The sequence below is a fragment of the Suncus etruscus genome, chromosome 3 (genome assembly GCF_024139225.1).
Source record: "Suncus etruscus isolate mSunEtr1 chromosome 3, mSunEtr1.pri.cur, whole genome shotgun sequence".
NCBI lineage: Eukaryota > Metazoa > Chordata > Mammalia > Eulipotyphla > Soricidae > Suncus > Suncus etruscus.
This window is the reverse complement of record NC_064850.1, coordinates 168,251,038-168,263,777: the sequence shown is the minus strand read 5'-3', so window position 1 is coordinate 168,263,777 and position 12,740 is coordinate 168,251,038. Positions and strand designations below refer to the sequence as shown.

Genomic DNA, 12,740 nt, shown 5'->3' with positions numbered 1-12,740 from the left:
CTATTTTGAGTTGTATAAAAGGCTAATATAAATATAGGAAAAATTTATGCATGAAAAAAATTTCTGTTACTAGATTATGAAATAATTTTATTCTCAAATAGGTATGATTTTAACAAAATGTAACTAACAATATAACTGACTATATTATAATTAACAAATTTTATCTCTTGGAAAAAGTAGAGACAAGCCAGGACTTGCAGAATATGGTTCCAACCCACATAATTCATAGATACTATGTCTAGAATATAAATGAATTGCAAATTACTATAGGCAGAAGCGATGCATAGGCATTTTACAAAAAAGAAAAACTAAAAATGGGCAATAAATTACATAAATGTAAAATTCTATGCACAAAATCAAAATAATTTCATCAGAAATCATCAATTTAGTTGAGATTATATAGTGTAATAAGTATATACTACCAGTGCTAGCATTGGTTTTTAAGTCCAGCACCTTTGCAAAACCATCTGGCACTCTTTTCTGAAGGTAATAAAAGTTTTCAGATAGATAATATTGTGCAAATACATTATCTAATAGTTCCCTTAGATATAAAAGAGATGCATACAAAATTTTCAATCAACATATGCTGATAACTATGTAGTAAAACACAAACATAAAGACAATCCAAATATTCATAGGAAATAAATGGACAATTAATAAATATTTCATGCAACAAAAATATGTAAAACAAAATATCAAAAATATAATTATAATTTTAAAATATATAAAAACACTTTACAAAAGAAGATCAACCAGATCAAATCACACAGCATCAGGGCTGATTATTGGTGAGAATTCCTCAATATATCTTTAACTGAATTCAGAAAACAGTTGCAAAATATGGATGTTGGGTGAAGTTTAATTCTTAATTTTTTTTTTTTTTGGTTTTTGGGTCACACAAGGCTCAGGGGTTACTCCTGGCTCTACACTCAGAAATCACTCCTGCATGCTTCAGGAGGAGACATATGGGATGCCAGAATTCTAACCACCGTACTTGTGCATGCAAGACAAAAACCTTACCTCCATGCTATCTTTCCGGCCCCTTAATTTTTATTTTTTTTTTTTTGCACACTGTAATGTTTTGTTTTCCTGCTGTTAGCTAAGACCTGGTCATGTGATTTTAAGTCTAATAATTTCCCTTAAAAATAGACTAAAATAGCCCGACCGCGCGAACGCCGGCCTCCCTGCGGCTGGGGTTCCCTTGCCCCCGGGAAGGTAAGGAAGTCCCTCCCGCCCGCCCCGACCGCGCGAACGCCGGCCTCCCTGCGGCTGGGGTTCCCTTGCCCCCGGGAAGGTAAGGAAGTCCCTCCCGCCCGCCCCGACCGCGCGAACGCCGGCCTCCCTGCGACTGGGGTTCCCTTGCCCCCGGGAAGGTAAGGAAGTCCCTCCCGCCCGCCCCGACCGCGCGAACGCCGGCCTCCCTGCGACTGGGGTTCCCTTGCCCCCGGGAAGGTAAGGAAGTCCCTCCCGCCCGCCCCGACCGCGCGAACGCCGGCCTCCCTGCGGCTGGGGTTCCCTTGCCCCCGGGAAGGTAAGGAAGTCCCTCCCGCCCGCCCCGACCGCGCGAACGCCGGCCTCCCTGCGACTGGGGTTCCCTTGCCCCCGGGAAGGTAAGGAAGTCCCTCCCGCCCGCCCCGACCGAGCGAACGCCGGCCTCCCGGCGGCTGGGGTTCCCTTGCCCTGGGAAGGTAAGGAAGTCCCTCCCGCCCGCCCCGACCGTGCGAACGCCGGCCTCCCTGCGGCTGGGGTTCCCTTGCCCCCGGGAAGGTAAGGAAGTCCCTCCCGCCCGCCCCGACCGCGCGAACGCCGGCCTCCCTGCGGCTGGGGTTCCCTTGCCCCCGGGAAGGTAAGGAAGTCCCTCCCGCCCGCCCCGACCGCGCGAACGCCGGCCTCCCTGCGACTGGGGTTCCCTTGCCCTGGGAAGGTAAGGAAGTCCCTCCCGCCCGCCCCGACCGCGCGAACGCCGGCCTCCCTGCGGCTGGGGTTCCCTTGCCCCCGGGAAGGTAAGGAAGTCCCTCCCGCCCGCCCCGACCGAGCGAACGCCGGCCTCCCGGCGGCTGGGGTTCCCTTGCCCTGGGAAGGTAAGGAAGTCCCTCCCGCCCGCCCCGACCGCGCAAACGCCGGCCTCCCTGCGCCTGGGGTTCCCTTGCCCCCGGGAAGGTAAGGAAGTCCCTCCCGCCCGCCCCGACCGTGCGAACGCCGGCCTCCCGGCGGCTGGGGTTCCCTTGCCCTGGGAAGGTAAGGAAGTCCCTCCCGCCCGCCCCGACCGCGCGAACGCCGGCCTCCCTGCGACTGGGGTTCCCTTGCCCCCGGGAAGGTAAGGAAGTCCCTCCCGCCCGCCCCGACCGCGCGAACGCCGGCCTCCCTGCGACTGGGGTTCCCTTGCCCTGGGAAGGTAAGGAAGTCCCTCCCGCCCGCCCCGACCGCGCGAACGCCGGCCTCCCTGCGGCTGGGGTTCCCTTGCCCCCGGGAAGGTAAGGAAGTCCCTCCCGCCCGCCCCGACCGAGCGAACGCCGGCCTCCCGGCGGCTGGGGTTCCCTTGCCCTGGGAAGGTAAGGAAGTCCCTCCCGCCCGCCCCGACCGCGCAAACGCCGGCCTCCCTGCGACTGGGGTTCCCTTGCCCCCGGGAAGGTAAGGAAGTCCCTCCCGCCCGCCCCGACCGTGCGAACGCCGGCCTCCCGGCGGCTGGGGTTCCCTTGCCCTGGGAAGGTAAGGAAGTCCCTCCCGCCCGCCCCGACCGCGCAAACGCCGGCCTCCCTGCGACTGGGGTTCCCTTGCCCCCGGGAAGGTAAGGAAGTCCCTCCCGCCCGCCCCGACCGCGCGAACGCCGGCCTCCCTGCGGCTGGGGTTCCCTTGCCCTGGGAAGGTAAGGAAGTCCCTCCCGCCCGCCCTGACAGTGCGAACGCCTGCCTTCCTCCGGCTGGGGTTCCCTTGCCCCCGGGAAGGTAAGGAAGTCCCTCACGCCCGCCCCAACCGCGCAAACGCCGGCCTCCCTGCGGCTGGGGTTCCCTTGCCCTGGGAAGGTAAGGAAGTCCCTCCCGCCCGCCCCGACCGCGCGAACGCCGGCCTCCCTGCGGCTGGGGTTCCCTTGCCCTGGGAAGGTAAGGAAGTCCCTCCCGCCCGCCCTGACAGTGCGAACGCCTGCCTTCCTCCGGCTGGGGTTCCCTTGCCCCGGGAAAGTAAGGAAGTCCCCCCCACCCGCCCCGATCGCGCGACCGGCTGCCAGCCTCCTGCTGGGGTTCCCTTGCCCTGGGAAAGTAAGGAAGTCCCTTCCGCCCGCCCCGACCCTGCGACCGGCTGCCTTCCTCCTGCTGGGGCTCCCTTGCCCCCGGGAAGGTAAGGAAGTCCCTCCCGCCTTCCCCGACCGCGCGAACGACTCCCTTCCTCCTGCGGGGGTTCCCTTGCCCCAGGGAAGGTAAGAAAATCCCACCCACCCGCCCCGACCGTGGGACCGGCTGTCTGCCTCCTGCTGGGGTTCCCTTGCTCCCGGGAGGGTAAGGAAGTCTCTCCCGCCCGCCCCGACCGTGCGACTGGCTGCCTTCCTCCTGCTGGGGGTCCTTTGCCCACAGGAAGGTAGGGAAGTTCTGCTCACCCACGCGGACAGCGTGAACGTGCCCGCCCCCCGTCGGGTATTTCCTGCCTCCCAGAAATAGCTGACAACAATAGGGCAAAGCAACGAATCAGGCCACAAAAAGAGCACAAGAGGAGCCAAACCGGGGCAAGCCCACACAACAGTACCAATAGATCCACCCTCAGGGAGGGGACCCATTCTCACACCGCAGGAGATCAAAACAGACTGAAATTGGAAGAAACAGCTCTCCAAAGCACACCAATAAACACAAGGAAATATGGGTAAATCAAAGAGAACCCTAAGATCTGAAGATACGGAAACAAACCCGAACAAATTTCCAAGTCCGCCAAAACGCACAGATTTGTGGGAAAGTGACCTAAAAGCAGCAATGAGGAAGGAAACACAAGAACTAATAAAAGAAATGAGAGAAACTTTAGCTACTGAGTATAAGATATCTATGGAGGAACGAATCACCCAAATTAAAGAAGAAATGTTAAAGAGTATGAGAGAGTTCATTCAAAAAGAAGTGAAGGAATTAACAGACAAAGTAACAAGCCTTACTAGCAGAAACACAGAGTTGGAGAAACACATCGAAGAACTCGAAGGAAAACTGCAAACAAAAAATGACCAAGAAACCAACAAAGAAATAAAAGGCAAAACACTGGAAGGAAAAGTCCAGTACCTAATGAACAAGGACAAAAGAAACAATCTAAGAATCGTGGGTATACCAGAAGGGGAGGAAATAGGGAAAGGGGAAGAACAAGTAGTCAGAGAGATAATAGCAGAGAATTTCCCCACCCTTTGGAATGAAACTTCAGGGCAATTCCAGGAAATCAAGAGAGTTCCTAGTAAGATAGATCCTAATAAACCTACACCAAGACATATAGTAATCCAAATGGCAAAAAACAAAGAGAAAGAGGAACTTCTTAAGGCAATAAGAGAGAAAAAAAACATCAAGTACAAAGGTAGGGACATAAGAATCAAACCAGATCTCCCAATCGAAATAATTCAAGCAAGGAGACAGTGGAATGACATATTTAAACGACTAAATGAAAGAAACTTCCAACCTAGAGTCCAATACCCGGCAAAATTATCATTCATATGGGAGAACAGACTGAAAACATTTTCAAACAAGACCGAACTAGAGCTATTTGTGCAAACAAAGCCGATCCTAAACGACCTACTCAGAGATGAACTACACAATCCAAACCCCCGATTGTAACAAAAGCCACCCTACACAACACAACTGCACAACAGTCCTCTCTCTCAATAATCTCCCTAAATGTTAATGGACTAAACTCTCCAATTAAAAGACACATAGTAGAGAACTGGATTAGGAAAAATAAACCGGACTTCTGTTGCCTACAAGAAACACACCTACAGCTACAGGACAAGCATAGGCTTAGAATCAAAGGATGGAAAGTAATTATTCAGGCCAATGGAAAACAAAAAAGAGCAGGGACAGCTATTCTTATATCAGACCAAATTGCATTCAACCTCAAGAAAGTGGTCAGAGATAAAGAGGGTCACTACATACTGATCAGGGGAACATTAGATCAAGAAACACTAACCCTGGTCAATATCTATGCACCCAATGTAGAGTCAGCAAAATATGTGAGGCAACTGCTCGTAAACCTGGAGAAACACATGAAGGGAGATGTGATAGTAGTAGGGGACCTCAATACTCCACTATCACCACTGGACAGATCCACCAAACAGAAAAATAGCAAAGAAATAAGAGCTCTAAATGAAAAATTAGAAGATTTGGGGCTAATAGACTTATATAGAGCCCTCCATCCCCAGAAAGCAGAATACACTTTCTTCTCGAGCCCACATGGAACCTTCTCCAGAATAGACCATGTCTTGGGATACAAAACCAACCTATATAAGACCACAAAGGTAAGGATCATTAGAAGTACCCTTTCAGATCACTATGCAACAGAACTCAAAATCGATGTCAAGAAGAAAAAATGGAGAAAAACCAATACCTGGAGATTAAACAACATGCTGCTCAACAACAGCTGGATCAAAGAACAACTCAAGGAAGAAATAAAAAGATTCCTTGAGACAAATGACAATGAAGAGACAACATGTCAAAATTTATGGGACACAGCAAAAGCAGTAATTAGGGGGAAACTCATAGCGATACAGGCCTATGTCAAGAAACAAGAAAATAACAAAACCAACAGTTTAAAAGATCACCTCAAAGAATTGGAACAACAGCAACAGAGAAATCCAACCACAACCAGAAGGCAAGAAATAATAAAAACCAGAGCAGAAATAAACAACATAGAAACTAAAAAAACAATACAAAAAATCAATGAAACCAGGAGTTGGTTTTTCGAAAAAATAAACAAGATAGACAAACCACTGGCAAAACTCACCAAAAAGAAGAGGGAAAATACCCAAATCAGTAGGATCACAAATGAAAGGGGAGAGATTACAACAGAACCTCAAGAAATACAACATATCATAAGATCATATTATGAACAACTATACTCAGCTAAGATAGAGAACCCAGAAGAAATTTACAGATTCTTGGACAAACACCCTCTTCCAAGACTGGAAAAGGAAGAACTAGAAAGCCTAAACAGACCAATCACCTCAGAGGAAATTGAAGATGTAATTAAAAAACTCCCTAAAAACAAAAGCCCAGGCCCAGATGGATTTACAGGTGAATTCTACCAAACATTCCGGGAAGATTTACTACCACTTTTCCATAGGCTCTTCCAAGCCATAGAAAAAACAGGAATCCTCCCTAACTCCTTCTATGAGGCAAATATCACACTCATTCCCAAAGATGGCAAAGATACCACCAAGAAAGAAAACTACAGACCAATCTCACTAATGAACATAGATGCAAAGATACTCAACAAAATATTAGCAAACCGAATCCAGCACTTCATCAAAAAGATCATACATCATGACCAAGTGGGATTTATACCAGGAATGCAAGGTTGGTTCAACATACGCAAATCAATCAACATTATACATCACATCAACAACAAGAAAAACAAAAACCACATGATCATATCAATCGATGCAGAGAAGGCATTTGACAAGATCCAACACCCTTTCATGTTAACGACACTCAGCAAAATAGGGTTAGAAGGAACCTTCCTCAAGATAGTCACAGCTATCTATGAAAAGCCTACAGCCAACATTATACTTAATGGCGAGAAACTAGAAGCATTTCCATTAAGGTCAGGAACTAGACAAGGCTGTCCACTCTCTCCACTCTTATTCAATATAACTCTAGAAGTCCTAGCAATAGCAATCCGACAAGAGAAGGGAATCAAAGGAATCCAAATTGGGAAAGAGGAACACAAGCTATCTCTATTTGCAGATGATATGATGATATACATCGAAAATCCTAAAGAGTCCACAGTAAAACTCCTAGAAACAATTAACCAATACAGCAAAGTGGCTGGATACAAAGTCAATACACAAAAGACAGTAGCATTTCTATATACAAACAACGAAATCGAGGAGAGAGAGATTAAAAACACAATACCATTTAAAATAGTATCAAAAAATATCAGGTACCTAGGAATCAACCTTACAAGGGAAGTGAAAGACCTATACCAGGGAAACTTCAAAATGCTTCAGAAAGAAATTGAAGACGATCTAAAGAATTGGAAAAACATCCCATGCTCATGGATAGGTAGAATTAACATAGTCAAAATGACTATCCTACCCAAACTACTATATAGATTTAATGCAATCCCTATCCAAATCCAGACACCATTCTTTAAAGAAATAGAACAATCAATCATAAAATTTATCTGGAACCACAAAAGACCCAGGATAGCCAAAAACATACTGAAAAACAAAAAGCTGGGAGGCATCTCCTTACCTAACTTGAAACTATACTATAAAGCCATAGTAGTCAAAACAGCATGGTACTGGAACAGAGACAGGACTTCAGACCAGTGGGTCAGAACAGAATTCCCAGACATAAACCCCAAGATATACAGCCAACTAATATTTGATAAAAGAGGTAAGAACCTGAAATGGAACAAAGGAAGTCTATTCAACAAATGGTGTTGGTACAACTGGAAAACCACATGTACGAAAGTGAAGATTGACCCATACCTCACCCCTTATACAAAAGTTAACTCAAAATGGATCAAAGACCTTGAAATCAGACCTGAATCTATAAAGTTTATCGAGAATAAAATAGGTAGAACACTCGAAGACCTATACATCAAAAAGGTCTTTGAGAATGGAGCACCAATGGCAAGAACATTAGCATCAAATATAAACAAATGGGACTACATTAAACTTAAAAGCTTCTGCATGGCAAAAGAAACCCTACTTAATGCAAGAAGACAGTTAACAGAATGGGAAAAAATCTTTTCACTCGACATATCAGATAAAGGGCTGATATCTAGAACATACAAAGCACTCAGAAAGCTGAGCCCCCCAAAACCAAATAAAGCCATAAAAAAATGGGGAGATGAAATGAATAGATACTTCTCTGAGGAAGACAGAAGGATGGCCAACAAACACATGAAAACATGCTCACCTTCACTTATCATCAGGGAGATCCAAATCAAGACAACAATGAGATACCACCTTACACCAGTGAGGATGGCTCACATCAAAAATAATGGAAACAACCTTTGTTGGCGGGGATGCGGTATGAAAGGAACTCTCATCCACTGCTGGTGGGAATGCCCCCTAGTCCAACACCTATGGAGGAAAGTCTGGAGAGTGCTCAAAGAACTCAGAATTGAGCTGCCATTTGACCCAGCAATTGCTCTCCTAGGCATATATCCACAAGATGGAAGGACATTCATTCCAAAATACGTATGCACCCCACTATTTATTGCAGCACTCAGTATAATAGCCAAATCTTGGAACCAACCTAGATGTCCAACAACGGATGAATGGATCATTAAGATGTGGTACATATACACAATGGAATATTACATGGCAGTTAGAAATGATACAATCACAGACTTTGCAGCAACATGGATGGACCTAGATCATGTTATGTTAAACGAAGTAAGTCAGAAGACAAAAGAAAAACACAGAATGGTAGCACTATTCTGAAACACCTAGAACATATATTTTACACACAACTAATACCTAACAATCATACAACAGGGTTTAACAGGGTAGAAACTCTGAACACTGTAATAGTCAACATATACGTGGGAGCAGTGTCCAAAATACATGAAAAAGGAACAACGCAAACTCTTGACGGCTCATTATACCACAAAGAAAACAGCAACAACAGAAACAGCAACATAGAGAGAACAGGTACGTAATCAGACCCCCACAACAAAAGCTCACAATAATCCCTTAGAGATCGTAAACAGGAACACAAGTATAGAACACCACAGGAAATCACGGACTGCAATGGCAATATACCATAACACTACGTTTTAATTCCTTTACCTTGCTACATTTTAAATAACCTCTCAGCTTTTCTGTCCACAGGCACCCTTAGATACAAAGGGCGGACAAACTAAGATGGCAACTCGGGATACCACACGAGATACCATACCTTGTTTGCAAGACGAGATGGCCACGAGAAAACTCTTTAACATAGACTTTATTTCTAGGTTAAACCTTCTTTTAGGAATTGAAGCACGGGACCAGTGAGACCACCAAAGCAGTACGTGTGACGACGTACAGACCTAAACTACAGGCTCTAGTCATCGAACACATTCAACCAAACCAGCATTCCCTTGCTACTCTCTCCTTTCTTCTCGCTACTTTTTTCTTTTTTTTCTTTTTTTTTCTCTTCTATTCTTCTCTTTACTTTTTCCCCTTTCTCTTCTCCCTTTCTACGGTATTTTCTCTTTTCTCTTCCTTCATACCCCTCCCTTATACCTTCCCCTTCCCCCCCCCCCCCCGGAAATCCAACTATCCCATCACCCCTCAATCCCATCCAGATCTCCCACCATATTAAAACTCTCCACCCTCAGTCCCTAATCTCTTAGGCATCAAGATCGACCTCCTACCCAACGAACCAGTACCCAGCAACCAGGCGAGGGGACACCCAGCCAATCCCACACCTCATCTCCTGCAAGAAAAGACAGCCAACTTCCCTGAAGACTCATGCTACGAGGCCCTCCCTACCATCTCCCCCTAACGTGGACTGTTTCCTGAAACCAGACTTAGGTCCAATAGTATCCCCAATGCAAGAACTCCTCCAAGAATTCCCTGCCGCAAATTTTTACCAATATGAAGAAGGTCAGGGGGAGTGATTGGAAGATGCCTGGGAACCCACACACCACAAGAAAAATCCAAAAGACAACGGGAAAAACTGTACTTTCAACATAGGCATAAGACCTGTAATACACCACCTCTTTACATGTTCTCCTCCAAATGTAAAGTAGTCTCTTGCACCACTTTGGTCCTTTAAAAATTTCGCTAACTCATTTTATCTCTCTCTCTTTTTTTTTTTTTAAATGTTTGCCCTACATATATATTTGTGGGCACATACACTTTTATTTCTTTTTTTTTTTTTTTAAATCGTTTTTGGGTATGCGACCTATTTTTGTTACCCACTCTGTCCAATCCAAATACACCGACAGTATAATGGAGCACCACTTCCCTCTGCAAAGGCACACTAAATAAAGGGGAAATCTTACATATAAAAAAAAAAGAAAAGAGAGCTTATCTACTAAAGATAGGAACTCATAGTTGTTTACAATACAGGGTTATCTCCTACCTTGAAAATATGTCATGTGGAATCAACTTAGACCTCAGGTGATTAGACACCACTCAACCAACCTTGAACCCTGGATCCCAGACATAGAAACGGCACAGCTCTTCACAACAGCTGCAAGAAACAAACTCCATCTGGGACAGCATTAGTACTGCAGGGTCAACAACAAGGGCCAGCCTTAACACGATATCCCGACAATGAGGAAAATGTGAACAACTTGACCTCAGAGCAGTTTAGCCTACCTCACCAGCCAACGACAAGACAAAACCAGAAGACGTGGCACCCTTTGGTAGGTCCAAAAGCCAAGATTGTGTTTTACAGATGACTGGATACGAGAACCACGACCAGACTGTATACATCTTGGGACCAATAAAAAAGCCCTAGTCTAGGGTTTGAACTAAGACCTGCACAATAAGCATGATCCTCAGTCCCAAAGGTCCGACAGAGACAATTGTAACGGAAAGGGGCTTCTGGAAGCACAAAGAAAGACGCTATCCTAGATGCCATCCTAGGTTCAGGGCAAAGACTAAGATCACCAACCACAGAAGACGGATTAAAATGGCACTGAGGTAACAGAACCTCTAGAGTCACAAAGACTGACTTCACCATAAGTCCCATCTCAGGATCTGTACGGATACTGAGACCTCTAAACACAGAGCACTGATTGCATCACCCTGGACAGAGCAGAAGTCTTCCACACACCAAAAAAAAAATAAATAAATAAATAAAAAAACCCACCACCGGGAGAGTAATGATCCTGAACAAAGACTAGAGTTGATCCCATGACAGTATACTCCAAGGACGGAGAAACCCCATATCGCATAGGGCAAGTGAATTCCTTTTCGAATGACCCCAATATTTACTATGCCAGGGCAGAAGGGAAAAAAAAAAAAGAAAAAAACACAAAACCTTGGACATTTATATATATGTATATGTATATGTATATATATATATTACCTTCATTTATTATTGTTATTATTATTTTTATTTACCTAGCTATTTTGGTCGATTTCTCTGTTTGGATGTGATTATTGAAATCCTTGTCCCCAGATATCCTTATTTATTTATTTATTTACTTTTCTTCTTTTCTCTCTTCCTTTTCTTTCGAGAGGGGCTACGCCAGGTTTCTTATTTCAAGACCACGGCGTGTTTTTTTTTTTTGTTTGTTTGTTTTTGTTTTTTGTTGTTTTTGGTTTTTGTTTGTTTTGTTTTATTTTGTTTATCTGTCTTTAGTGGTGCTTATCGATATAGCTGGAGTCCTCACTGGATATTTGACACTTTTTTTGGTACTGGTGGAGTGTTTCACATTCTTTCTCTCACTCATTTCCCAAATCGATGATGAGAACCTCTAGAAGGATTCTGCCCATCTTCGGGGTATTAGACTTTTACCCCCAGTTTATATATTTTCACCTTTTCAGGCAAAACCACGCAACTTGAACTAGCTAGCCCTGCCCCCACTTAGAGGGGGAAATCAGGGAGACATCATGACCAAACTGATGCAAGACTACTAAGTAGTAGGTTAGATACAGAGGGGACCACATATTCTAGACGCCCTGGGGGAGAGGGAAGAGGAAAAGGGAGGTAGGACAAAAACGGAGGTGTAGGGAGGACAATTTAGGGATGGGAATCCCCCCGGATTTTATGTAAATATATACCTAAAATATTATTGTCAACAATATGTAAGCCACTATGATCAAAATAAAAATTACATTAAAAAAAAAAGAATATCCTAAAAAAAAAAATAGACTAAAATAGCTTGTGTAATATGGACAAAACTGAATGATCTGACCAGATAATAATCTCCTATGGTTAGTGAAAATAAGTATCAAGAAGAAGCAGACACATTTATTATCAAAGCAGGGGACTATTTTTATAATCACAATGTTCAATTCCATTTTTATTAATGTTATTCGTAGAAATCAGTTTATGGCAAAAACTCAAAAGTAAGCAAACACAATTAAGAAAGAACCTAGTGTCCTTGAGATCTGTAGAGCTTTCAGATTTAGGACTTAGGTGTTCCTAGCTAATAATCATCTTAGCACAAATGTGAATTAGAAAGGACCATAGTTTTCAAAAAAAAATTGCATTTAGAATTTTAAAAATTGGGCTTAGGTGCTCGCTTCGGCAGCACATATACTAAAATTGGAATGATACAGAGAAGATTAGCATGGCCCCTGCGCAATGATGACACGCAAATTCATGAAGTGTTCCATATTTAAAAAAAATTGGAATTAGACACTTATTTTTCTTTATAATTTAGTTTTTTCATTTTTATAGTTCTGTTTTTATTTGTTTAATAATTTTGAACTTTCAAACCTTCCAGAGACAAAATTTACTTGCCCAGTTGAATGTTATGTAAGCCATTTGAGGTAATTGTAGTTAACCTAAAACTGCTGTCTTAAAATCTATTTTGAGTTTGTTTTCCTTGCCTTTTTTTTTAATCTCAAATACTGGGCAATTGCTTCTACTTTTCAGTTGAATGCC

At 44.4% G+C, this 12,740-nt stretch overlaps 1 non-coding gene across 1 annotated transcript; it reads left to right on the top strand.

Annotated features, from left to right (window-relative positions):
• Positions 1 to 12,368: 12,368 nt before the first annotated feature.
• LOC126005690 (U6 spliceosomal RNA) lies at positions 12,369 to 12,475 on the top strand. The gene has a single exon (XR_007494730.1). It is a non-coding gene; the product is annotated as a U6 spliceosomal RNA (small nuclear RNA).
• The last annotated feature ends 265 nt before the right edge of the window (positions 12,476 to 12,740 follow it).